This window comes from Camelus ferus, chromosome 14 (assembly GCF_009834535.1).
Source record: "Camelus ferus isolate YT-003-E chromosome 14, BCGSAC_Cfer_1.0, whole genome shotgun sequence".
NCBI lineage: Eukaryota > Metazoa > Chordata > Mammalia > Artiodactyla > Camelidae > Camelus > Camelus ferus.
Window position 1 is genome coordinate 18,236,449 of NC_045709.1, and position 27,326 is coordinate 18,263,774.

General features: G+C 47.1%; 1 pseudogene; it reads right to left on the reverse strand.

Annotated features, from left to right (window-relative positions):
• The window catches only part of LOC102518460, a 37,892-nt pseudogene that overhangs the window by 6,084 nt on the left and 4,482 nt on the right, over positions 1–27,326 (reverse strand).

Genomic DNA, 27,326 nt, shown 5'->3' on the forward strand with positions numbered 1-27,326 from the left:
AAGAGCCAGTACCGCTCTTTTCCAGAAGGGTGGGGGAACTTTCACATATTTCCACCTAATTTGTGCAATTTTTGCAGTGTTGAAATGTGAATAATTGGGAGCTATGGCTGGCTTTGCATTTTTGGAGTAGAAGAGGAGGTTTTCAAAACCAGCAGTCACATAACTTTAAGCAATAAATGCTGCTTCAAATAGGATTTTAAATTAGAACTGCTGGCTGAAAGGTCAACATTGCATTCTTGGCCAGTGACTTAATTTTCATTTAAATGCAATGAAAATAAACCTTTAGAAGGAAATGCCACCATTTTTCCCCCTAAAGATTTAAAAAATTCTTAGGCACTCTCAGAAAGAGCTCCACAGGAGAGGCTTTTTTTATGTGTAGTAAAGGGGGTAAGAATAGACTGGATAATAAATCTGCAGGTAAGACTTTCTTTTTAATCTCGTGGTGTCCAGTGGTTTCAGTTTCAACCCCTGCCCTCCAGAGTGTCTCTCAAGCACAGAGGGGCTGACTGCATCACTGTATCATTACTTTACCTGTTGGGCATGCACATTTTGTCTCTGGATTTACACTGACTCCCCTGAGGGCAGCACCAGACCCCACATCTCTCTCTAGTCTCCTCTACGCATCTCCCATGGAGTTATGCCCGTGGAAGCAGCTCAAAGATATTTGCTGATCCAATGAATCATTAGAGCTTTTCCTTGGCTACTAAATCATCAAATGCCCAAAGCAGGTATTGTCGTCTGGGGCTCATGGCTCTCTAAGGGTTTGCTGGCTGGGTTTCAGGAGATGCAGGAGCTCTCCAGTTTTATGCAGATATGCCCAGCACCCTGTGTCTCTCTTGTTGGGGCCCCATGGGTGTGAGGCAGTGGGTCCTCTGGCTTTTGGCAGATGCGGGTCTTCAGATGGCCGCTGGGAGAGGATGGGCCTGGACTCTGGACGTGGGGAGAGAAGGGGTAAGAAGCCCATTTGGCTGTGGGCTCCTGCCAGTTTTCCAGTCCAGCACCGCCAGCAATGAAACTGACAGACGAGTGGATCCTCCCATGTGTATTTTCCCATGTGGTTCAGGACTTAAGGGGGAAAGGGATGTGATTACCAGCCCCAAGACCTGGCACCGGGCCTGGCACATAGCAAGGGCTTGTCAATATTCTTTGAATGAATAAGTGAATGAATGAACCCATCCAAGAGAAAGGGGCTTGGAGAAATGGACCCAGGGCAGGGAAACTGGGGACAGTAGGGGTGGGAGGGTGGGGAGAAGTTTTGCAATACAGTATACAAGAAGTAAGGACAGGCCCCAGTGGGACGGTGGGTTAGGGGGCTGTAGGCCATGTGAGGACCCAGGAACCTGAGGCCACTAGAGGGGGCTGATGGTGAGGGTGGCATAAAGCCTGAGGGCACACAGATGAGTGACCATCAGGAGATGATGTCTGAACTGGGCGGGTGGGGTGGGTCTGGCTTGCTTGCTAGGTGATAGAAGCACGTGGAGGGTGGTCCTAAAAGCAGAGGAGAACAGTCAGCACTGGAAGAGCTGTACCAGCAAGGCCCAAGGGGCGGGCAGGGGATGAGAAAAGGGCTCCTGGAGGTGGTGGGCTGGCCTGCGAGATGAGCTTTCATGGATGGGTGCCTGAGGATGTGGACTGAGCTAGCTCAACTCTTAAGCTTCCTTCCAGTTTAGGGAATCTGAATCTCCATCTGACGAGTTAAGCCTGAATTTAGGCCAATCCCTTATAACCGGAAGCCACCCAGAGCTGAGGCTCCTTGAGACAACTTGCTGGGAGCCCAAGGCTGCCAGGCCAATCAGAGTGTCCGTGGAGGCCACCCCGCACCTACCTTCTCCGTCTTCTGCTCCTTCAGGGGGGCTAGAGGTGTTGAGCTTGCAGTACCTGTGGCCTGAGATGACATTCCAAATGATGCTCTCGCCATCATCGTGGGAGGTGGCCAGGAGGAAAGGTGGGCAGTAAGCCACACAGAGGACGGCCTCCTTGTTCCTGTGGTTCTGGGAGAGACAGAGAGGGACAGATTGAGAAATCCAGTCCCCAGCCACCCACAGCTAACTTCCCTCCATTTGGTGCCTAAGACAGAGGATCCTGTGGTTGCCCACATCAAGGACTCACCGGAACCTCGTGGCCCAGCCCAGAGGACCAGGGGGTCCCCCAGGCAGGCGTCTGCTTGCAGGTCAGCAAGAGAGGTGCTGCGTCTCCTGCAGCCAGTTTTGTCACCTTCCCCAGGCAAGCGCTACTCTAGCAGCTTCCTTACCTCCACATGGCGCTGGCAATATCGGAATGCTGATGGGAAAGGACAACGGAACCCAAGCACTGGCCAAAGGGGTGTGGTCTCCCCAGAGCCCCACATCTGAATTCCAATGTGTGGAGTCCCTCAACTCAATTCCCCCAGGGCTCCCATCTGCCCCCATCTGTGGCTCACCAGTGCTGTTAGGAACTGGAATTATCTACTCTCCTTGAAAGGAAGATTTTTGGATGTGGATCCTTAAGAAAGATAAGAAATGAACATATTTTTGGTTTTGAGACTAGTCTGCAGACTTCAAAGAGTCCCTGGCCGTTATCCTTTCCACTTTCTCACTGGGGAGCAGTTTCCTTGTGGAGAGAATTGGCCTTTCTTGGGGCTGTAAAGATATTTTTTTCTCCCTTGCCCTCACCTAGTTCCTACAGAGCGTCCCTTGAGGACCTATCCGCGATCATCTAAGATGCCCCTTCTGCTTGAAAGCTGCTGGGAAGATGGTGGGTAAGACAGTTGGGAAAGAGACATTCATTCAATGGCTTCTCGTGCTCCCACTCGGCTCACGCTCTCCCCCTTCCTCCTCCTCTCGGCTGCTGTTCCCTACCTTGGCCTCCTGGAAAAATCCTAGTAATCTTTTAATATCCTGTACGGTGCTAGAGCAAAGTTAGCAGTTCCCAGCTGTCCCAGCTTTCTCCAGCGTTTCATACATTATTATAGCATCTGTCACATCGTGTGATGATTATTTCCTTAGTTGATCGCCTTGCCAGCCTGTGAAATTCTGGGCCGGGAATCACATTTTATTCATGTTTCTATCTTCTGTGTCTACCCTCTAAGGATGGCACTATGACAGGGCTTGATCAATAGGTGTTGAAAGAATTGATAACTGAATGAATAAATATTTGAATAAACTAACACTTCACTGACTCTGGCATGACTTCTGCCCTTCCAATGACCATGGCTTCCCTCGGGTCATCTTCTGCATAACTGTGTTCTTTCAGTCAGCAATCACTCATCTGCAGACTCCACGAAGGCAGGGACCGTGTGGTGACCACTTTGCTCATTGCTGCATCTTCAGTGAACGGCGCACAGTGGGCCCACAATAGGCATTTGATGTATGCTTGCTGAATGAACACATATTAATAGGGCATCTAAGATAAACCAGACACCAAGCTGTTCCTGGGAATGTGATAGAGAAAACAGACAAGGTCTGTCTTCACTGAATTTGTATTCTAGTGACTTGTAGCTTTTGGAATATTTATAAGGGTGTAATGTAAGGTTGGGTGGTGGGAAGTGGTTATTATTCACAGTAACCTTTCTTTCTTAACACTTGTCTCAAAGGCTTGGCATCCAGACAATTCTGAGAGATGTCACTCAACCCTGAGAAGCTGTAGAAAGTTGGGGGCAATTTGAGTGCTAACAAGAATCGTAAGAAGTCCCTCACAGGTGGAAGGAATGTCATCGCTTAGGTTCCCCAGCCACCCAAGGATGGCACAGTGAATGCGTACAGTTTTGCATGCCAAGAACAAATAGGAAGTGGATGCTTCTTTGAGGAAAGTCATACGTATCACATCCTGGGCTGCCATTCCTACACCGCAGGACTCTAGGCTGAGCTCAAGGGGAGATGCATGGGTTTGCTCCTGGGCCTCATGTCCCAACCTGGACACAGGCCATCACTCTTCTTGGAGCTGAAGCAGCTGCTGGAAGCTCAGTGCTACTGGCTCTACCTGCATCCCAATCACGAAACCCTGCCACAGCAAAGGCTTTTGAGATGCTGTGATCACCCTAGGCAGATGCAGGCCCAGGAGACTCAGGGTGAACCCCAGGAGTGAAGGACATCCCCATCAAGTGCCACTGTCTGGGTTGAGAGCCGGACAGTGGACCAGGGCTCACCAGGTCATCCTGCCAGTGTGCTTGTGGCTTCCGGAAGTGATGAAAATGAGACGGTGTGTCCTGTATTCAAAGCCAAACAGGAGAAGTTGTACAAGCAGTAAAATGAGCTGCCAACACACTCACAGCTTCAGGGAGAGGTGATGGCACATTTTATAACCCTACCCCTCACCCTACCAGTGATGTGGATTTTTGAAATGTCAAAGCAAATTCCCCTACTGCCAGTGGGAATAAAAGGCAATCCAGTCCTGATGTTTGGGCTGATTGCATTCCAGCAAATCATATGTCAACTGACAGGCTCTCCTCGGATGGTCTGCATAGCTTCACCTCTGTAATGAGACCCAGAACTGTTGCAGGGGCTAAAACAAAAGCCATCAGCTCAGGAGCCTGTAGTACCAAAGAACAAATTCAAAGCCGGGACCTCTCAGGTAGTCATCTTTCAAATCATCTGAGGATGCAAGGAACACAGCCAGCCTGCACAAAAGCTGAGAAGACTAGGCAAGGTGAGGGGGAGCCACAGGTGTCAAGGTACGGTCTGGTTTGGATCCCCAAAGATGCCCTCTCTGCCCCGATAGTTTGTCTACCTAGGACTGTGTGACATTGTGATTTATAATTAGAAATATGTATTTGGTTTTTGTTTCCATTCTGAATTTCCTAAGTGCTGACCATGGAAGCTCCTTGCCCTTTCCCCATACTGCGCCCTATGCACCTCTCCCATCTGGCTGTTCCTGAGTTATATCCTTTTATAATAAACTGGCAATCCAGTAGGAAAAAAGTTTCTCTAAGGTCTGTGAGCTGCTCTAAGCCAATTAATATAACCCAAGGAGGGGAGTCTTTGGAAACTCCTATGTTATAGCCAGTTGGTCAGAGGCACAGGTGACAACCTGGATTTGCAAATGGTGTCTGAAGTTGCGGTGAGGAGTCTTGTACCTTATAGGACTCAACCCTGAACCTGTGGAATCTGACGCTCTCTCAAGGTAGGTAGCGTGAGAATGGAGTTGAATTGTAGGGTACCAGCTGGTGTTGGAGAACTGCTTGTTGGCGTGAGGAAACCCCCGTACATCGCAACTGGGCACAGAGTCATTACACTTCTTCCCGTAGAAAAGAACTAGTGAGAAGAAACTGAAAAAGGAAAAGTATAAACTTTTTTTTTTAAAAAAAGGGAAGCAGGAAGGAAAGATGAGACAGAGAAGAGAGAGAGAGGAGGAAACTTTTGTCTATATCACGGTGTGACTTGTACCAACAATGGCATAAAGAATTTCTCCAAAATCTGTTTTTAAAGGGAAAAGAATCAACGGGGGGTGAGTGTGGGAAAGGAAATCAGTCTGAAGCAGAGTTTTGAAATACCATAGTTTTGTACATTTCACTGACAAAGTGCACGTTTATTCTTCTGTCCCATTCAGCAGCTGTGATACACCCAGAACAACAACAGACCATGACATTTTGATACTTGAGCTTATTATCTGCTTAATTTTTTGCATGGAATCAATACTGTGGCTTAATTTTGTCATGTACATACGATAAATGAAGACAGCAAGAAAACAACCTCTTCTGTTTTTTGCAAAGAGCAAGATAAAACGTGATTTGATAACAGGGTCCGTTTTTTAACTGGTTCTTAAAGGATGCAGAAGCAGAAGCAGGGTACCCGATTATTTCCAAGGTGCGCTCCACGAGCAGCTGCCTTCCGAAGGATGCCCTGATCCCAAGAGCGTGGTTGAACCACGGAGGCAGGGGCACAAACATAAATTGATCAAGAATTGTTTTTAACATTTCAATGTTCAGGAGGGAACTTATAGGGTTTTTATTCTTTGACTCATGGCTGCTGAATTTAATTACTCTAGTTTGTGATTTATTCCGTAATAAAGTATTTGGTGGAGAGATACAGTGCTTCTGGTCTCTACCCCTACACAGTTATCAAAATGTGCAGAGAATTGCTTCCAATATTCTGGAAGAGCCTCGTTGTCTGAATTACCATCTGGGACCAACCACAGTTTGGGGGAATTCTTCGACACATTTCTTTCTGGAAAATTCCCTTTACTGTCTTGGTGTCTTCCTCCAGGACAAACTTTGTATCAAAAAAGATGCCCCACTAAGTACCCAAGATGCCCCTCTTACAGTCAAGTGGACTATAACTCACTTGTTTTGGCTCACCTCCCAGTAGGTACAATCACAGATTTCATTTTGCTTTTCATCTAGAAAGATAATATTATCAACTTATTCTTCTATCTTAGTTCTTGAATCAGTTTACACACACTGACTTCACCCAACGGATGACTGGGGAAACTTCAGCACTTACTTTCTAGTTTCCAGACCACAGTTATGTGTCTTTCAAGCCATCAAAGCACTGCCACTCTCCCTGCCCTAAAGGGCCGATTCAGCCCTCACTCAGCTACAGGAAGGGGCTCACCTTCTCCTGAAAGACGCCACACAGTGCCTGGCACTCACTGACTCAGCGAATGAGCAGACGCATGTGTGAGGTCAGAGGCAGAACTAGTGATCACACACTTGTTATTCCGAGTAATTTTTATCTTATTTACTTCAATTTCATTTATATTCTCTGATACCTGAAGAAAGTTTGCCTCTGATCTTCCGCATAGTCTCACAGGCCAGAACTGTGGAAATTTTACTAAGAACAGACACAGCACATGAACAAACGGAAAAAGCAGGCTTGAGAACAAAAAATCACAATGACACACAAAAGAGACTAGGTTCATCTAGACTTTGCATGTTTGACTTACACGATGATTAAAATGTTTAGAAAAGTTAAACTCTTAAGAAATCAGGTGTATACCAGGTATATATGTATATATACCAGGTATAAACTCTTTTAAAACTCAGGCAGCGAGGGAGCAAATGCATGGGGTACAGCTGGGACCACAAACATTTATGTGAAGTATGTCCTTCCTACATAGACGTTTAGAGTCATTGGCAATGAAATGTCAGAGAAAAGGAGGTAGGATTGTTACATGCCTCCTAGATTCTCTCCCATTTGATTTCTTCCACATTTACTACAAACGCCCAATCTCGCATCATTATAATATGCGGACCCTTGGTAGAAAATGACTTGCTGTGTTTCAGGGTGTGCAGACAACGCCCGTTGCTGTAGCTCCATATTCTCAGCCAGCCATCTCTGCCCCTGGTGACTAGCCTAGGAAACAGAGCCCCCGTCAGGATGGCATGTCGGGGGTCACCCTGCCTAGTGGTAGAAGATACTAGAGAGGGCACATACCTTCTTCCACTGGGTCAAAGGGCAGACAAGTGATTCCAGCGCTGCCCCGAGCCCCAGTAAATTCAGACAACAGTCTTCCTGTTTCAAAGTCCCATACTTTCACCACCTGTATCAGGAAGTTGAAAAAAAAAAGTAGCCTGGAGATACTGGCCATCAAATTAAAGAAAATTTACGTTTAGAAGTCTGCTGTCATAGGTCTGAGAGATAAAATTTACCCCGGAAGTTTCTGTACTTTCAATACAAGTTGGCTTGCCTGAGTGCATTTGTTAGCTAGTCTGCATAACAAAGTACCACGCACCGGGAGCTAAAGCAGCAGGCATTTGTTTTCTCACAGCTCTGGAGTCTGGAAGGCCGAGATCAATTTGCCAGCGGGGTTTGGTTTCTTCTGAGGCGTCTCTCCTTGGCTTGCAGACAGCCGCCTTCTCCCTGTGTTCTCACGCGGTCTTTTCTCTCTGGTGTACACCTCAGAGTCTCTCTCTGTGTCCACATCGCCTCTTGTTATAAGGACACCAGTCAGATTGGATGAGGGCCCACCCTAATAGCCTCATTTTAACTTGATCTCCTCTTTAAAGACTCCATCTCTGAATACAGCCACCTTCTGAGGTGCTAGGTCTTTGGACTTCAACACATGAATTTTGGTGGAACACAATTCAGTCCATAACACTCACTGAGAAGATTAGGAGATTTAGAAATATTGGATAAAATTCTCCTGACCATCTAGGCTCAGAGAAGATAGGTTTGGATTGAATTTTGAGCAGCAAAATTTATTCACCATCAAAGCAAAGCTGAGTGGGAAAGATGACCTGTTTTCTGGGAAGCAGATATAAACCCTCAGGTTTAAGATTTCACTAAGTTCAAATCATTCCAGTCTTGTAGTCACTTTCTTTTAGCCCCATCACTTGAGGAGCCTTTGACTAAGAATCATCTTTAAAGGGAGCTGGGTAGCATCTGTCACAACTGTTGGAGGAATGTGCCCACTCCGAGGAAGGGCATCTTCTGGGGCAGACTTTCCAGGTCCTGCATCCAAAGGTGGTGGTGACAACGTGGGAGCGGAAACACTTGAGGACAACGCTCTTTCTCAGGACCATCGAACATTCCTTCTAGTCTTCCCCTTTGTAAAAAAGGTTGCTCCATTGACATTAGAGAAACTTCTTGGTCTCCAAACCAGAAGCCAGGAGGCACTGTTGTTGATTTCTTATTGCTGAGATCAGCAGTGCACTTTGCTTCCTTCCCTCTGTCCTCCTCCAAGGCCAGGGTTCCCAGGGGTGTGTACAGCTCAGGTGCACTCATCCATTCTCCTTAATATTGCAATAAACCCTTAGCATTACTGGGTTTTACTTCAGTGGTTTCAATCTTTGCAAAGTTCCACAATATGCAGTGATTTGTAATATGGTTGTAGTCCAGAATTGAATTAAGTACCTGATGATACGGACGAATGAGCCTGGGCAGACGGCCCAGGATCCACAACCAAGGGAGGCATCCTCTCTCTGGACCTGCCTTCCTGTTATGTGATTAAACACAGCTATTTTTTTTTTTTTTCTAATTCACCCAAGAAGACCACCTGATACTGCTGGTAATGGAAGTGAAAAGACTGAAGTGAGCAATGAAAAAACATCTTTGAAAATGACTTTAGGGTTCTATTTACAGAATCAATACAAGGCTAAAGGTGCTGTGTACACTCTTCAGGTATACCTATTCACTTGTGTTTTGTAGCGGGAGTTTCATGCCATAGCAGGGGGCTCCTTTAAGAATTTCACTGTCCTATGTTGTTCTTCCTTTTGGAGATTCCATTCAATTAAATATATTAACGAGGTCCTGGGTTCAATTTAATCCACCATTAAAAAATAAAAAATTAAATATTAAAAAATTAAAATGCAAACATGTCCCATATTAAATAGAATTTTGCTAGTAATTTTAAAATAACTTAAAGAATATAGTTTTAAGCTCACTTGATAAAAAATTATCTGTTATTCTTATAAACTTTCATATTACATAAAACTATGTGTGTTAGGTTGCAGCTCATATGTAATATGTTGTAGACATTTAATTGAACATTAATTTTCATTGTGCAGTTTACAAGCATTTTCAGAGGCTCGGCCGTTGGTGGTTGCCAGCACTCTGCTTATACAACTGGATGGATGAGGCGTAGGACAGTGGTCTTCATAAATTCAGGCTTCACCAAGATCTTGGGCTATACTCTCTCCTGCACAGATATAAAGCGCCATGTGGTTTAGACGCTGTGGATGGTGACAGTGGGCATAATGATGTTAGGAAGATTTCACACAGCAGCAGATTTGCAAGGTGAGCAAATATTCAAATCAATAATTTAATTCAGTAAGTACTGTGAGAGTATTTACATCTCAATTCAACATCTATTTAACCACCCCCCACCAGGGGAGATATGCATATCAAAATAATGCTATTGAGGGAGGCAGACTGTGTTATCATAGAATTAGGAGCCCAAATGCTAATGGAGCCATTCATTCTGCCTGAATGTGGGAGGAGATCTAGGACTTTCTTAGAGGAGCTGGCATCTGAGTTGTGCCTTAAAGAATAAGAAGGGTTTTGACAGATCAAGAAGGAAAGAAGAAAAACAGATGCTCTGATTCCTGCCCTCAAGTGCCTGCTGAAATTGTTTAGAAATGAGGCTCAAACACGTGAAGCAAAAGAAGGCAGGTGACAACGTGATCCAGGACCCACGGGAGGCACTAGCTGTGGGTGGTCAGGAAGAGGGAGGTGCCTGTGTGAGTCTGAGTGCCAAAGGCAGGTTTTTCCTGGTGGAGATAGGACTTGAGTTGGACCTGGAAGGATTGCTCAGGTGTGTGTGGGAAAAGAAGAGGAAGCAGGAAATTCAGGGGTGGAGTTGGGAAAAGGTTGCGCAGATCCAGGGGCAGGAATGTGCAGGATACTGGGAAGGGAAAAAGGCTGGCTTCCTTGGAGTCAGAGGTGACACTGAAAAACCTGGAGGGCAAATGCTTCTTTATAAGTATGAACCCAAACGATACAGGAATCAACTTTCTTAGAGATGAACTGTGACTGAGTCATCACAAAAAAATTCAACCAACAGACCAGGCAATCTATTTCTCTTCATACTTAATAAAACCATGGTGATCTCTGGAGCAGAAACTAGGCAGGAACAGGGGCAACAACAGCCGCGTCTCCCTGGAGGTGCAGCTGAAGTGAGTGTGAACACAAAGAGGATGTGTCCGGACCGTGATGCCCCCAACGCTGGCAATCCTAAAGACGGGGGTGTGCCAGGCTCTGGCAGGAAGAAGGAAAGAGGGCACGGCCTGGTGTCCTGGGACACTCACGTGTAGTGCTGGGGCCTCGGCCAGTGATGCAGGCAGTGACTGAACTAAGATGAGGAGATTGCAGACCATTTCTGCATCACGAGAGTAGCTGAGGTGTGCCCTCCCAGGAGGTATGTGATGTGCATTTTCCTTGCTCCAGCTCCTTATTCAAGGAGCAATGATGACTGATGATGTCCCCTCCTGTGGGCCCGACACTGTGCCACTCCTCCAGCACAGGGCCAGCACAAGCCTCACAAGCCCCGGTGACAGGGTAAGCAGAGTGGCATGCTCTGGACCCTCCAGCCCGGTTCAGAACTAGTGTATCAATCATCCTGCACCGTACAGGAGAATCACCGTGAAATAATATCATTCCACAGGACCAGATGGTCCTTCCAAATAGCTCACACTGCAAGCCCCTGGAGAATCTGTGAGCTCTTCCACCCAGCGTTCACAGAAGAGTGTCCAAACAATACTAGGCAATTAGTGGAGAAGAAATGAACAGCCCGTTCCTCACTTCTGGGATCAGAATGTCCTCAGAACATTCTGCTCTGCCCCAAGCTGAGGACAGTGGGGCCCACACTCATAAACGCATCATTGCCAAAGAGACCAAGGGTTGACACTTACTGATTCTTCTGAGCAGCTGACCACCTGCTGGAAGGCGGGGTTGTACTGGCAGCAGGCCATGGGCTCTTCATAGGAAACCACTAGGTTAGACTCATGGGGAGATCGTGCTCATGAAAAACAGAAAGAGGATGAAACCTTGAACCGGGTGTACAACATGCATATCTGGGGTGAGGCATCGAGTGCTTTATTACAGAACGGTTAAGAGGATGGTCTTGATGGATCTGTGACCTTGAACAAGTCACTGCTCAAAACTCTAACTTCCTTATCTATTAAGTGGGGATAATGGTATCTCCTTTAAAGTGTTGTTTTGAGGATTAGAGAAAACATATATACAGCTGTCCCTCGGTATCCGTGGGCAATTGGTTCGAGAATCCCCCCAAGTGTACCAAACTCCACGGATGCTCAAGCCTCTTAACATAAATTGGCATAGTATTTGCATATAACTTACGCACTTCCTTTCATACACTTTACATAATCTCTAGACTACTTACAATACCCAGTACAATGCGAAGGCTGTGTAAATAGTTGTTGGTGTGTCGCAAAGTCAACTTTTGCTTTTCGGAAACTTCCGGAATTAATGTTTTTTTCCAGCCACGGTTGGTTGAATTTGCTGATGCAGAGCACATGGATAGGGAGGGTCGACTGTAATGTCCTTAGCACAGAACCTCCCATAACACAACTGGCATGAAATGAGCAGTGGCCACGAACCACGAAAACTGGTATCACATGTGTCCTTGCTGGGGCAGCCGGAGTGCGATTTCGTGAGAACCGTGAAACCAGAGAATCACTGCAGAGTGAACCTTCTTCCCTATTAATTTACATCTTCCCTGAAACAAACTCTGTTATCCCATTCTGAATCCTCAAGCCTGAATAGCAGAGCTTCTCCCTCACAGCAGGGCCAGGGCCAGGCCAGGTCCTGGGAGGCCCTGCAGCATGCCTCCCACGGGAACCCAGGAGCAAAGGGGTGCCTGTGCCCGTGGACTGTGTCCCCTGAGCCACCTCTGGGAGGTCAGCACACAGAACGGACAGCCCTCGGAGTTAAGCCACCCCCACCCCTTCGCACTAATTTCCTCATCTGTAAAATGGAATCTTTTATAGACATTTTATGAGGAGGAAGTGAGGGAAAGGATGTAAGATGTCTGGAGGAGTCTGGCACGTAGAGGACACTGAATAAACGAATGTTGGTCCCCAGCCTGCACTCTCTTTACTGTTCCCACGCCCGGTCAGCCCCAAGCCTGAGCCACTAACCAAGATTCGGGGACCTGAAGCCTCCGATTTAGCGCCAGAAGATTCTCGGTGCGGGTGAATCCCTTTCAAGGAAGAACAAGATTTGGCATAAGGATGATTAGAACTTTCCCACGATGGTCCCTGGACGGCGGGATGTGAAGGTGGAGTCTGGCCAGTGTGTGAGGAGGGGGAGGGTGTGGGGAGCAGAGTCCCAAAGAGAGAGCTGGGCTTCCAGCCAGGCCCTGCTTCCTTCACCTGCGTCCCTTTCCCAGCACGGGAGGGAAAACGAAGTCCCCCCACTTCACAGATGAGGAAACCAGCAGGACACTGAGCCGGACCAGGCAACTCGCTCGAGACCACAAGATCCCGAGGGACAGAGCAGGGAACGAAGACCTTCTGTGGCACCTACGCGCTGGTGCTAGAGACAGGCTGTTTCTGCCATGGGGTGGAATTTCAGACACTTCGCTCCCCTAAAAAGTCAATCACACAGGCTGTTTGTTCTATACAGTGGTGTCATGCGGACCAAACAGCAGTTTGACTGACTGGCAGTCCTGTTTTTCAGCTGGTTGCTTTGGCATCGTGAGTGAAGAGCCTGACTTCCAGGCCTGGCTGCAATGCCAGTCTGGCAGGGTCCCTGTGTGTCCCTGAATGGTTGCCCTGCTTTGGGGACAGGAGTGGTTGATGCCTTAGGACTGAATAAGCAGCCCTGGGGCTTTTTGGACAATTTCTTACAGGAGGAGGGCCAGTGGTTGGAATAGGGCTCGAGAGGTAGATTCCAGACTTTTGGATGATATAGGGATCTGGTGCCGGAGTAATTAGTAGGAAACGTTAGACAGCTTGCCAAACATACACTGCCAGCCAGGGACGTGGGGCAGACAGTCCCGGGGCTCACACAGAGACCTCAGCTGCGGATCGTTAAGGTTGGAAGCAGCTGCACTGGGCTCTGCAGTACCTTCTGGAGAGCTGACCGCTCGGGGCCCAGAGGGTAACCCCCTACCTGAGCCGCAGGTGCAGGAGAGCGATGGCGTCAGTGGCCACACACAGGGCTCTGGGGTGGGGTGGGGGTAGAGGCAGGCCCCAGGCTCCCCCTAATACCGCTGGCTTTGGAGGAGGCAGTAAATAGGCAGCTGGCGGTCTTCAGATCCCAGATCTGAGGAGGAAACGAGGAAAAAGTGACCTCAACTCCTGAACAGCCTGCTTCTCTGTGTTTCCAAAGCTGTCACCTGCTGTGGGGTCTGGTTAGGCTTGAGCGAAGTTTAAACACTGCCCCAATCCCACCTCACCCAAAGGAAAAGTAGTAAAAGGACTTTCTTCTCCTTTGTTTGTTTGTAAAGGAAGCAGAAAGCGGGGACCGAGTTCCTGAGCCCCTCGGCCATGCCGAAGCTGCCCGAACAGCGGGGGCACTGCAGCCAAGCCACCCCAGAGCTGTGCTTAACTCCCTTCTTCCCACGGGCCCGGCTTCCACGGCGGGGGCTCACACCGTGGGCCTGATCTGTAGTGCAGAGTTACCACTATCCCCCAGATACGTTCCCATTTCTTATGACAGGTCCTCAAAACCAGCCACCGAAGAGACACTTGGAGGACACAGGGGACAAACCTCAGGAGTGGCTATTGGTTGAGAGCATGGAGGTCCCGAACCCCTGCCTGAGAATCCCAGCTTCACTGCCTTACGGCTGTGTGGCCTTGGGCAAATTACTATACTCACTTTCCCTCAGTTTCTTCATCTGTAAAATGGGGAGAATAAGAACAGTACTTACCTTATAGAGTTGTTTTAAGGAATTTAAAATTTTAATAAAGAGTGTTTATGATAGTGGCTAGAAAATGGTATAATATAGTTAGAATGATAATATTATTGTTAATCATTTATTTTGATTGGCACACAAGTCATGCTGTGGTTCATGTGGGATCTTAAGGTTCTGTGATCTGATGAGAATTGCAAGGAGTGGCTGCATTTTGCCTGCTTCTCTGTGTTTGTTACTATGTATTATGTAGATCAGCTATGTCTCCAGTCTTGAAGGAATGGCCTTATTTAAGAGATGTCCTCTGGGGCTCAGAAGAGCAAGCCTGCCTGGCCACCAGAGCCAGGTGTTCAAGGGGTGTGCCTTATGTGGGCTGCACGTGCCCTCCAGCTGTGGTGGGGCTGTGGCTGCCTTGGGGCGCTGGTGAGCCAGGCTATTGTTTCCCTGGCTGTGGGACCCTGCCAGGGTGTGGGGTGGACGGGGCTGTCAGTGGGGCTTGCCCACTGGTGCCAACAGCTTAGATGGAGAATTCCAAAATGGTGCCCACCAGCACCGGCATTAGCAAGGAAGACAGAACACATGAATGGCTCCTGTCAGCGACTCAGTGCCCAGGAAGTATCCCAGCTGGCTCCTGCTTCTCCAGCAGACACTTGAAGACTAGTAAATGGGTACTCTCCGCCTATGAAACATACACTGATCAACTGGTGTTTTTGCGCTGGTTTTCAGGTTGGGGGAGTCCGCACATCAGCCTTTTAAGAGCAGGGGTTTTTGTTCCCTGCAGTTCTGTAGTTTTTCCCGGGCACATTCCCCACTGGTTTTCACAGCCAGGTGATTTGGGGGCTTATTTCTCCTACGTAGGATCTAGGGGTTGGGTGCCTGATGTGGAGCTCACACCCCTCACTCCTCAGGGGAAGATCTGTCCTGTTGTGGTCCCTCCCAGTTGTGCACAGGGGGGTGGTCTTTCCTTGGGAGCCTCTATCGCTGACTCTTCTGCGCATCTCAACGCTGCCCTTTTACCTTTTGTTGTGGACGCTCTGTTTATCCAATTTTCAGATCTCTTACTGAGGAAATTATTCCATTTGTAGTTGCAGATTTGTGTCCAAGGGAGGAGGTCAGTTCAGGATCTTCCTGCGCTGCCATCTTGAACCTTCTCACTTGTGTTTGGAGGGGTGGGGTCCTGTCTCTTTGCTGGCTTTTGGCCAGGAGCCTCTCTCAGCTCCTCAGGCACCTACGCTCCTCATCCTGTTTCCCCTCTGTCTTTAAACCAGCAGTAGTGCACTGAGTCCTTCAAATTCTCCCTTTTCAGCTTCAACTATTTGAGTTAGATTTTTGTCTCTTTGGCTCAAAAGAGTCTCACCTGGTAAAACTACTCTGTAGCGAGCACAGTTCATACACGACCTTTTATGAACACAACTAACCCACAAGGTGGCCCTCCCTCCCATTTTGCAGAAGAGTAAACCAACGTGCAAAAGAATTAGATAACTTACTTCAGAAGGATTGATGACTTCACCCAAGGTCGTCTAATTTGTGGTAGATTCAGAGCTTAAACCCAAGCCTCCCTGTTTCCAAGGCACTCTGTCTGCACCGCCTCCAAATCTTCCTGTCCACAGTGTAAAGTTACTGGGGAGCAGCTACTGGACTAAGGCATTTCCCAGTTCCCCTCTCACCCAGAGTCATGAACTCAGCAATAGAATGTGAGAGAACATAATATGTCATTTATGGCTGGAATTTTTAAAGAGACAGATATGCCTTCTCTATTCTCACACTTGTTCCTAGATTGAGAGGAATCTGAGAACCTAAGCAAGGTGGGAACTCATATGGAGACAGCCCTGTTCTTGAAGGAGAAAAGGTGCGCCTCCCCAGGAGCACCGGCACTAGCAAGGAAGATTGCATAAATGGCTCATAAATGCTGGATTCTTACAGTAGACAGAAATAACTTTCTCTTGTTTCAATCGATGGAAAATATGGGATTTATCTGTTACAGTGGCAAGCCTTACCTTAACTAACAGCCATGCTATCTTCCTTCCAAGAAATAACTGTCTTTCCATCCTAATTCCTGTTGACACAAAACAGCTGTCTTTGTGGTGTGCAATATTAAATTCACAGAAACTCACAAGTGAAAATGGAAATCTGAATCTGTCACTTCACTCTTCTCTAGAGAATGCCAGAAATCAGCAGACTCCTGAAACGTTTCGTGTGTCCCCATGATTTAGAGACATGAAAAATTTGGGCTAAAAAATCAATTCAAAGAAAGAAGACTATGTGATCAGGCATGCTAGAAATTTAGCTGTTTGGCTCCTAGTTGATTAGTTTTTATTTGATAGGAATAATATATTCTGAAATAAATTATGCCATATTTCCAAGATAGGATTTCAATATATTTTAAACACACTTTGGGAAGTGATTCAATATGCCTGAATCGTCACAGGCAAGATGCTAATCTTGTCATCATGAGTTTAGATTGGAAGAAAATGGAGAGGCACTAGGAAAATAAAATAGGATAGAAGATGTGTCCTCACATACAGAATTATGATTATCTGAGGGTGGCAGGTTTTGAAAAAAACAAGAGCATTAAAAATATGAAATCTCCAACTTTGTGGCCTTGGAGGATGCATTTGGATGAATTTGATTTTCAAAATAAATCAAAAACTGAAGTCCATAAATCTCACCATTTTAATCACATTTTCTTGGAGGATTGAATTGAGTTTGGGTCCTGTTGTATCCCTGACTCTGATCTCAACACCTAATTTTGTCTAAAATATCTTCTCCATTGCCATGAGATGGACTCCGAGCTCACTATACAGGAGCCATGTTGGACCCACAAACGATAAAATCCTGGAACATCACCGTGTCCCAGTGCTTAGTCTGGAGATTTCCTCTCCTTTCCCCACTCTTTCTCCTTTTGTGATCTCATCCACTCCGTGGCTTAAAATTTCATCTAAATGCTAATGATTCCTAAATTTATACCTCCAGCCCTGACAGCTCCCCTCAACTCAGGAGGACTCTCTCTGACGCATCCACCACTGCGCTTCTGATCTTACACTCTTCTCACCCACCGTCTTCCTCATCACAGTGTTTGGCCTCTCTCTCCCCTCTTAGAAAAAAGTAACAATTTTATTGACATTTAATCCACTACAGAATTTGCCTTCTTAAAGTCTACAATTCAGTGGTTTTTAGCGTAGTCGCAGAGTTGTACAATTCATCACCACTATCTATTTTCAAAAACTTGTCATTACTCCAAAAAGAAACTCCATACCATCAGTAGCCACTCCCTAGTCCCACTTCTCCCCACCCCCTGGCAAGTACTAAACTCATTTCTATCTCTGTGTATTTGCTTAATCTGAATGTTTCATATAAATAGAATCATACAATACTTGGCCTTTTGTGATTGGCTTTCACACTTAACACTTAAAGCTGCTCAAACTTTTTCAAGTTGTAGCACGTGTTGGTGCTTCATTTCTTTTCGTTGCTGAATAATATTTCGTTGTGTGGATATACCAGATTTTGTTTATCCATTCCTCAGTTCACAGACATTTGGTTTATTTCTATGGGTTGGCTATCACAAATAACACTGCTATGAATATTCATATGCAAGTGTTTGTGTAAACAGATGTTTTCAATTCTCTGGGGTGCAAACCTAGGAGCAGAGTTGCTGGGTCATATGTTAACTCTGAGAAACTGCCACAATATTTTCCAAAGTGGCTGTACCATTTTAAATTCCTACCAGCAATACATGAAGGCTCCAGTTTCTCCACACCCTTGTCAATACTTGTTATCATCCATCTTTTGATTTTAGCCACCCTAACGGATGCGAAGTGGTATTTCATTTGTGGTTTTAGTTTGCACTTTCATAATGACTAATGATGTTGAGCATCTTGTCCTGTGTTTTTGGCCAGGCCATTTGAATATTTTCTTTGAAGAAATTTCTGTCCAAGTTCTTTGCCGATTTAAAAATTAAGCTATTTGTGTTTTTTTTTGCTGAACATTGAGTTCTTTGTATTCTAGATACAAATCCCTCATCAGACATGTGATTTGCAAATGTTTTATCGCATTATGTAGATTGTCTAATCACTTTCTTAATAGTGTCCTTTGAAGCACAAGTTTTTATTTTTGATGAAGTACAACTTGTTTTTTCCCTCCTGTCTCTTGTGCCTTTGATGTCATAGCTAAGAAGTCACTGCCTAGTCTAAGGTCATGAAGATTTATTCCTGTTTTCTCCTAAGAGTTTTGTAGATGCGGCTCTTTTTACACTTAGGTCTATGATCCATTTTGAGTTAACTTTTCTATGTGGTGTGAAGTAAGGGACTCAAGTTCAAAATCAAGGTGTAGACAGATTTGGTTACTTCTGAGGCCTCCCTCTTGGCTTGCAGACACCTCCTTGCAGTGTCTTTGCATGGTTGCCTCTCGGTCCAAGTGTCCTGATTTCCTCCTCTTATAAGGACACCAGTCCTGTTGGATTAGGGCCTGCCAATATGACCTCATTTAACCTTCATTGCTTCCGTATAGGCCCCATCTCCAAATAGAGTCACATTCTAAGGTACTGGCGGTTAAGGCTTTGACATATGACTTTTGAGGGGACACAATTTAGCCCTTATCATCTGTCAATCATTTATTATGTGAGGAGTCAGTGGGCTGATTTCTGTGTCTGTACAGAGCAGTGAATCTGACCTCCTTCCTGAGGGTCCAGCATTCCTTTGACTCACACTGCTCTAAACTCCCACCCTCTGGCCCTGTGACAGCCTCGAAAAGAAGGTGGATGAATCATGCAAATTTGTCTTATTCATTGGAAAGGCATATGAGATGATGGATGAAACAAGTTAGTGATTTTTTTTTTTGTATAAAAAATAGTGTCTTACAAAGGCCACAAGGTGACTGATCACAGGGTGTTTGCCTCTGTGAAGGCAAGCAAAATGAAGGTGGTGATGTCGCTACCAGTGCCAGAAATGTTTAACTTCTAAGATTTACAGACAGCATTTCAGAAAGGGCCTACTGGCCCTACGTATACCGCAAGATAAGATGATAACCTATCGCGGCGAGGGACCACTGCCTCCTATGTCCACTTTCTGTCCCCGGTTCCCCTTCTCCATCCTCCGATCTGCACCCTCACAGGGAATCTTTGGACAGAACGCAAGCAGGGGCCTAGAGGCTGTAATGTTTATTCATCCCAATAAAACCCCAGGTATAGAAAGTTCTCTAAGAGGCTGCCCTTCCACTGCCAACATTGTCTCCCTTTTCAAAGCAAACCCCCCAACATAAATACCATTTGAGTATCTGCTAATCCAGAGGCCCCAAAGTCTACAGAGAGAGGAATGAAAACATGAAACATGAAACATGAAACATGAAACATGAAAACTTCTCTGTCTGAAACCATATTGGATAACACATCAAAACAGAAGAGGGCAAAGACGTTAATCGTGCTGTTGGTGGACGTGGAAAATACTTTGTTATCCTCAGGAGACACATGGACGTAGATCACTGGAGCTGTGTGGCTCTTCAGCACACCTGTTGGTTTTCTAGGATGGAAAAAAGAACAGATGAACGCCAAGCAGCTCTACCTGTGATTTCTAAATAAAAATGCAAGACTAAACTTGGCCTGCATCTGGCAGCTCTATTCAGCCTGGGGAGGGTTATGTCTCCCTCTGAAATTAAACAAGTATATATCTTGTGTGAGAAAAGGACTGAAGCAAATAACACCCAGCTCTAGCAACACAGCTCCATGTGAGGTGAAGCCCGGGGCTTTGTTTCTCTCACGGCCGACAAAATCACCATATACGGAATAGACACGGAAGAGCGCAGGGTGGGGTTGGGGTACATTCCACGCGGGTTGTAGCTCTATGCGGTATTCAGATCTGGGGCGAGTGTCTTTTTAACATGAGTTTATTTTAAGGAGCTCTGAGGGACCACAGTGCCCCGAGGGGCTCAGGGCTGGGCGTGCGGTGGGAGGCTGGGGAGCTCAGGAGAAGAGGGGCAGGGCTGAGGTTGACGGGAGAGCACAAAGTCTTTTTATAAGCAAGTCACCGGAAAGTAAGCAAATTGTTCTCAATCTGCAGACACACGGGAGTCTAGGGAACAGAAGCAGATAGAAAAATCATGTTTCTTTCTTTCTTACCAGGTATCTGATGTTGTGCTGCGTGCTCTGCGTGGACCGTCTCGTTTGTGATCTTTATTGCCACGCCAGGAGTGGGTCCTCTTGGTACCACTGCTGTGGCTGAGGAAGCAGAGGCTGCAGCCCGTGCTCGGAATCACCCAGCTAGAAAGGGACAGACGCTGGATCAGCTGCCCCGCAGAGCCTCCCTGCCACACAGCCCTGCCTCATGGCTGCCCGCTGCGGCTGAGAGGGGCAGGGGGCACCTGGCGGGTCCTCACTGACACCTGGACAGGGGCTCAGACAGGAATCTGGGCTTTCCCTTGATGACCCGTTCTTATCCCCAAATCCCACTATCAACCCCCCATTTTCTGCTCTCCTTCCTTCTTCAACACTTAGTGACAGAAATGACATAGGCTTTTAGAAGCCAAGCTGCTTTTGATCCCCGATTCTGGCATTACTTCCAAAAAGTTACTTACCTCCTCTGACCTTCGAGTTCTCCCTTGGTAAATGGAGAGATGAGGTGAGGACTAGAGAGAATGCAAATGGCGCACAGTGCCCAGGACAAAGTAGATGCTCAGTTAAGTGAGAGCTGCTGTAATTACCCAGAAAGTGTTACTGAGCACTTGCTCTGGAGGGGCACCCATGAAAGACGTGAGCCCAGTTCTAAGGAGTGTGATGATTACACATTGAGGGTGTGATGGCAACCATCTGCCCCTCTGATGGGAAAGTTTGCTACCCTGCTACCCCAATTCCAGGCTTTCCAGAACAATCCCCATTTCCTTATGTCAATTCTGCTACACCTCAGAGGTGGTAGAGTCATTAGTTCAGATGGGGCTAAACAACTCTAGTGGAGAGCTCGTGTGTAATTCGTGTGTAAGCTCAGGGCTGTCGGGGGGAGGTGCACAGAAAGGACCTTGATTACACATCAAAACCCCTACACACTCTCTACAACTGATCATCGTTCATTGTAAGGACGATAGCAATCTGATCAAAGAAAATCATTCCGATTCTGAGTGAATGGTCCCTGCAAGGTATTTGCATTTTAGGTGATTAACCCCAAAGAATGACTCTTCAATAGCCACAGACAGAAGTCCCCCAGGCTGTGTGTAAGGGAGGGCAATTCTGGATAAGTGTTCTTAAGTTGTTCTAAAGGGGAATTAGTGATTCCTTGTCCTGCTGTCATGTACTTACTAGATCAAGGGCTCTTTTGGTTGGAGAGAGAAAGGACATTGCGCTGTACACCAGAAACTGACACATTGTAATTGACTCTGCTTCAATAATAATAATAACAAAAAGCTTACCCAGGCAGATAAGGATTCCAGATGCTAATTATTCAATTCATTCCACCTGTCAGCAGCAAGTTCTTTCTCGTACAGAACGAAAATGCCTTGACTCCCTTATAGACATTAAAAACTGTTTGATCACATTCTGCTCGTCTTTGGGGCAAACGGAGGAGCGCCTGGCCTTTTCTTGTCTTGACATCTTTTCTAACATCCTTATCTCTTTCATCTTTCGCTTGACATTTGTTGTTCCCACAGTGCACCCTAAAATATTCACAGAAAAGCAAAACACAGCTTCTTAACATGATCAGTTAATTTTCTGAGAAGTTACTAATTTTTAAAGGACTCAGGCTCAGTTTCAGCGAGGACTGGGGTTTTCTTCTTTTTCACCCCCAGGTGTTAAACTGTAGACAGCCTGAAGAATGAAAGTACTGCTGTACGGAAAACGAGGTTCCCCCATGCCTCCTCTAGAAAAGAACAAGAAGGGCCACCAGGGGAAGAGAGGAAACACGAAAAGACCATCTTATTCTGAGCAGACGGACTTCTATGACATCCCTACCAAGTGCCAGAGCCTCTCTACACACCATCTTGTTCGAGCCTCACAGAAACTCAGTGGTCAGACACCTTCACCTCCTGCTCATAGGTAAGAAAACTTACACTCAGGAGGATAAAAACTTGTCATCAAGGCAACGGTGGAGCCAAGCCCGGGACTGTCTGACACATAAACTGGGGCCTATTGGCTTCATCAACTAACCAGTCAATTTCATCCTGAAATTACTGTGACAGATATTTTCAGTCAAACGTCTTCTGGGCTTATGAGTCTACTGAGCAGTAGGATAAAATGGTAGCATCACACGGAAGTATCACACAGAAGAAATCGGGGGCCTTCCTGTAGGCTGGAGACGTTATTCTTACCAGAAGATGGTGGAAGAAATTTGAAATACACTCACGTGAGTGCATCTCCCATCCACCCACCTGCCTTCCCCTGAACTCCAACCTAGTTCAAGGTGACTAAAGGACCTTGGAGGAAGAAGGTGGAAGAACATTTGTCTTCAGTCCCCCACGCCCACCCGACCCCCGAACCCCAGAGAAGAATCCTCTTTCATTGCTTGTGACTTCAGCCATCAGCTGAAGGGTGAGTGGTTTGATCTGGGTCTCGGGCCTGTTAGCACGAGTCACAGGTCCAGCTCTTTCCCAGGACTGCGGGAGAAGAGAAGCCCAGGCTTCACCTCCCGAGGCTGGTGCTACTGCAATCCAGCGGACCCTCTGCGGTCAGACTGAGGCAGACCTGCCGAATTTCCCAAAGAAGTGGGACGTCTCCGTTTTTCACTGGTAATTGCCAGAACTTTACGTGTTGGTACTTAGTTTCAAAACATGCTGCAAATCTGTCTGTGGCTGCTTGGCCGGATGCGATGCCACCTCTTGGGGGTCTGGTTTAGGGGTGGGTCATACGGTAGAGGACAGGCAGGTGTCCGGGATGTGGGAAGGGAGCCCTCATCTTCCCACTTCTGAGCTCCTTCCTTCAGAGCTGTGTGGCTGTTCTCCGCTCGGTGAATTCCAGTAGAGAAGCAGAGTCATTTCTGAACAATTGGGCCCTGTGATTGCCTCGTTATTTGGGGCTGTAATCCAAGGTAGCAGCCACCTGTGGCTGGTTTATGGACAGCGAGTTGAGGTGATGACCCTGCTCTCTGTGCCTCCTTCCCACGGTGGCCAAGGGCTGCGTTGGGCAGCCACTGTGGCCCTGTCCTTCCTTCCTCCTTTAGCATGCAGCAGGAAGGTAAACAGCCTTGAACCTGCAGCTTTTACATCTGCCAGGCAGAGGGGAGGGGAGGACGAGTGCTGAGTGTAGATAATTACTTCAGACGGCAGTGTGCGCCCGCATACCTGGGTGAGCACTTGAAATGTCAAAGCAATGCAGCAGGCCTTCCACGAACACCAGTTTGACACTTTCACCCCTCTTGTTGTGAGCAGAGATCTGAAACCTCTGAGCAGGTGTGTCACTTTATTTTTATTTTTTTAAGCGGAGGGAGAGCAGCCAGTTCATTTGCATGATCTCTAGCAGTTATTTTCCAACAGAGCCAGACAGAGATACATGTTTAAGTGGTTGCCATGGAAACCAGAGAGCATTGCTCTCCCCTTAGGTTTGACAGAAGGATGATGAAAAGTTGAAGCAATCACCATGGAAACCTAGAGCAGATTCAAGGCGGGTTCAGATCCCAGCACACTAACCAGCAGATAAGTCTTCAGATGCTGGGGTCCTGGTAAAAGGTGAATTCTGACTCTCCACTGTGGTTTCTTGAATCAAGGCTGAGCCAGAGGCTACATCCACAGTCAAGGGCCCAGAGCATCCCCAGGGGGTCAGCAGTGAGGTGGGTGTGTCCCCTGAAAGCTCAGACCTCCACTCTTCCTGTTTTGAGGTGGACCTTGGGGCCTCTGCTGCTTTGTAGTTCATTCCCTTCCCTCCATCAATTTCCTCAGGATGGCGGGAGCCCGCAGATCTGCTGTCACAAAATGGAACCCTACTCAGGTTTGCAGGACAGAAGACATTCGAGGCCCAGCCTTGGTCTCCTTATGGCCTTGACCAAGATATGTCCCGCTTTCATGTTCATGAGTAACCAGAATGAAGCAAGAGATTCCTGCCTCCCATCACTGTGAGTGAACATGTGCGCTTGGAAGCACTTCCGACGGTGCAGAGCCTCTGTGTGACGGTTGTCTCTTCTGTTACGGTTTCCCCTCCTGACGGGGGTGACCCTGTTCGGGAATAGCTGGCTGCCCTGAAGCTGAGTGTTGAAGTCCAGGAGTATGCAGAGGGCCGTCCCTACAGGGCTGTGGAAGGGAGGGCTCCTCCGAGAAATGGAGACTGAAACTAGTTCAGAGGGGGTCGTGGGAGGGGGTGGACCCTCTACCTTCTTCCTGATGGGGTGACCATCTCTAGCGACCACTTGGGGTGGGAGTGCTGGTGCGACAGCACGTGGTGGAGGAGTGTGTGAGTGTGGGGTTGGGGTGTGTGGGGACATATACATACCAGACTGATGGGCCTAGGACACTGTGGGACATGTAGGAGGGCGGATGGGGAGCTGGGAGGAGAAAGGCAGGAGACACTTGGAGAGCTTGTCGCTGCAGAACCCCAGCTTTCCTGGTGTGTAATGCTTCAGAGCACTGCTTTGGGAGGGAGATGAGTTTGTTATGAATTCTGACTTCACTAATAAATCCGTTCAATATGTATTCACTGAGCGCCTACTTATGTGCCATGCACCATGCTAAGTGCTTGGGACACAACAGTGAACAAAACAGACGAAACTCCTGCGTCTGAGGGGCTTGCCTTCTGATGAGGGACGACAGACCGTAAACCACAAACATAATAGATAAGTTACAGAGCATATTAGAAAGCGATAAAATGCATGGGTTTTGCAGCACCATGGATGGACCTGGAGATCATCATTCTAAGTGAAGTAAGGCAGAAGGAGAAAGAAAAATGCCATATGATATCACTCATATGTGGAATCTAAAAAAAAAAAAAAAAAAAGAAAGAAAGAAAGAAAAAAGAAGACACTGATGGACTTATCTACAAAACAGAAACAGACTCACAGACATAGTAAACAAATGTATGGCTATCAGGCGGAAAGGGGGTGGGAAGGGATAAACTGGGAGTTCAAGATTTGCAAATATTAACTACTATATATAAAATAGATAAAAACCAAATTTCTTCTGTATAGCTCAGGGAACTATATTCAATATCTTGTAGTAACCTATAATGAAAAAGAATGAAAATGAATATATATGTATGCATATGTATGACTGAAACATTATGCTGTATGCCAGAAACTGACACATTGTAACTGACTTAAAAAAAAAATGATGCATGGATTTAAATAAGAGCAGAACGAGGTAAGAAGGTTAGGGAATGCCGGGGCAGAGGCTGGGCTGCTCCAGTATGCAATTAAGTGGATAAGGAGGCCGCACTGAGAGGTGACATCTAAGCAAAGACTTCAAGGGGCTGAGGGAGCTAGTGATACAGACATTTTCAGGGAGAACCTGCCAGGCACAAGGAAGAAGTGCTGAAAAAATCCTAAATATATTCAGGGAGATTGTGTGGCTGGCACAGAGTGAGGGAGGGAGGGCTGGGAAGTAGGAGAGCAAGCCAGAGACGTTGGGTTGTGCTCTGAGTGAGATGGGCACACTGGAGGACTGGGGCTGACCTGACTTCTGGCTTTACAGGCTGTCTCTGGCTGCCATGTGGAGAAAAGACTACAGGGGCAGGATGGAAGCAGGGAGAGCAGCGAGGCTCTTGCAGTGATCCAGCGGAGAGAAGGTAGATGGTAGCGGTGGGGCTGGGGAGAAGTGTCCAGATTCCGGGTGGATTAGGAAGGCAGAGCCAACAGGCTGGAATGGGTTGTGAGAGACAGGAGTCAAGGGTGAATACTAGACATTGGCCAGAGCAACTGGAAGGATGGACTTAGCACCAACTGAGATGGGGAAAGTGGAGTGAGAGAGAAGATGTAGATTCAGGTTTGGGTTTGGTTTTGAATTCCATGAGATATCCAAGGAGATGTCCTTTACAGATAGATCCAAGGCAGTTGGAAATTCCAGGCTGAAGGGCAGGGAGGGGACCAGACAAGAGACGTAAATTTGGGAATTGACAACAGTGGTGCTGGAGTGGATCATCGAGGGAGTGGTGCAGACATGGAAGAGAAGAGGACCAAGGATGGAACTCTGGGGGCTCCAACGTCACACTGTGGACATTACATCACAGAGATGCAGGGGAACAAGTAAGGGAGACAGAAGAAGCAACAAGCAGGATGGAAAGGAAACCAAAAGAGGCTGGAGTCCTCAAGCCAAGTGAGCAAAGTACGGGAAGGAAGCTGAGCGATCTGTGCCTTCAAGTGTTAAAGGAGCAAGTGGGATGAGGACTGGACACTGATTCAGCAACACGAGGGGCACTGGTGACCCTTACAAGAGTGATTTTGCTGGCATGGTGGGACAAAGCTGGGCTGGAGCGGGTTTTAGACAGCCCGGGAGGACAGGCAACTCTTTCCAGGAGTTTCACTCCAAAGGCTCCTCAGCATTCTCAGCTGAGTACGGTGCTGGGCACGTCACAGAGACCCGACACAGTGAAGCAGCAGTGATGGTGACCGGGGGTGGGGGAGAGACTCTCTACAGCAGAGTTAACTGGGTCTCTAGAGGCACTTGGTGGCTCAGAGCTGTAAGCGATTGTAGTGGCCCCGGCTGTCCGAGACGTGAGGAGGAGGAAGGGATGGACAGGGGACTTACAGCAGAACGAGGATCTGCAAATTCCAATCCTTAGAGCTCACATCCAGCTTCCTCACTGAGCTAGAGAGGAAACTGAGGCCTGAGGTCACAGCTCCATTGGCAGCAGAGCCAGGCCTAGAACCCAGAGACCCTCACTCTGGATTCATCGATTTTTTTGTTCCTTCATGACAAACACTGAATTTTGAGCTGCTTCAGCCTCTGCAGGCTTTCAGTTACTTGGGATTCATATCCATTACCATTCTAGAAGCCATAATTTCCTAGTCCCCAGAAAGTCTAATGAAAACTCCCAAGAAACTTCTTACTCACAGCACATCTCTCCTAACACTTCACTGACTTAAATGTCAGTGAATCAGAAATTTATAAAGGAAGCTTTCCTTGAAAGCTAACGTGAGTTCGAAGGCTGTGAGTCAGAGGTGGAAGGGGCCTCTGTCAGACTCCTGTCAAGAGAGAAGCAAGGC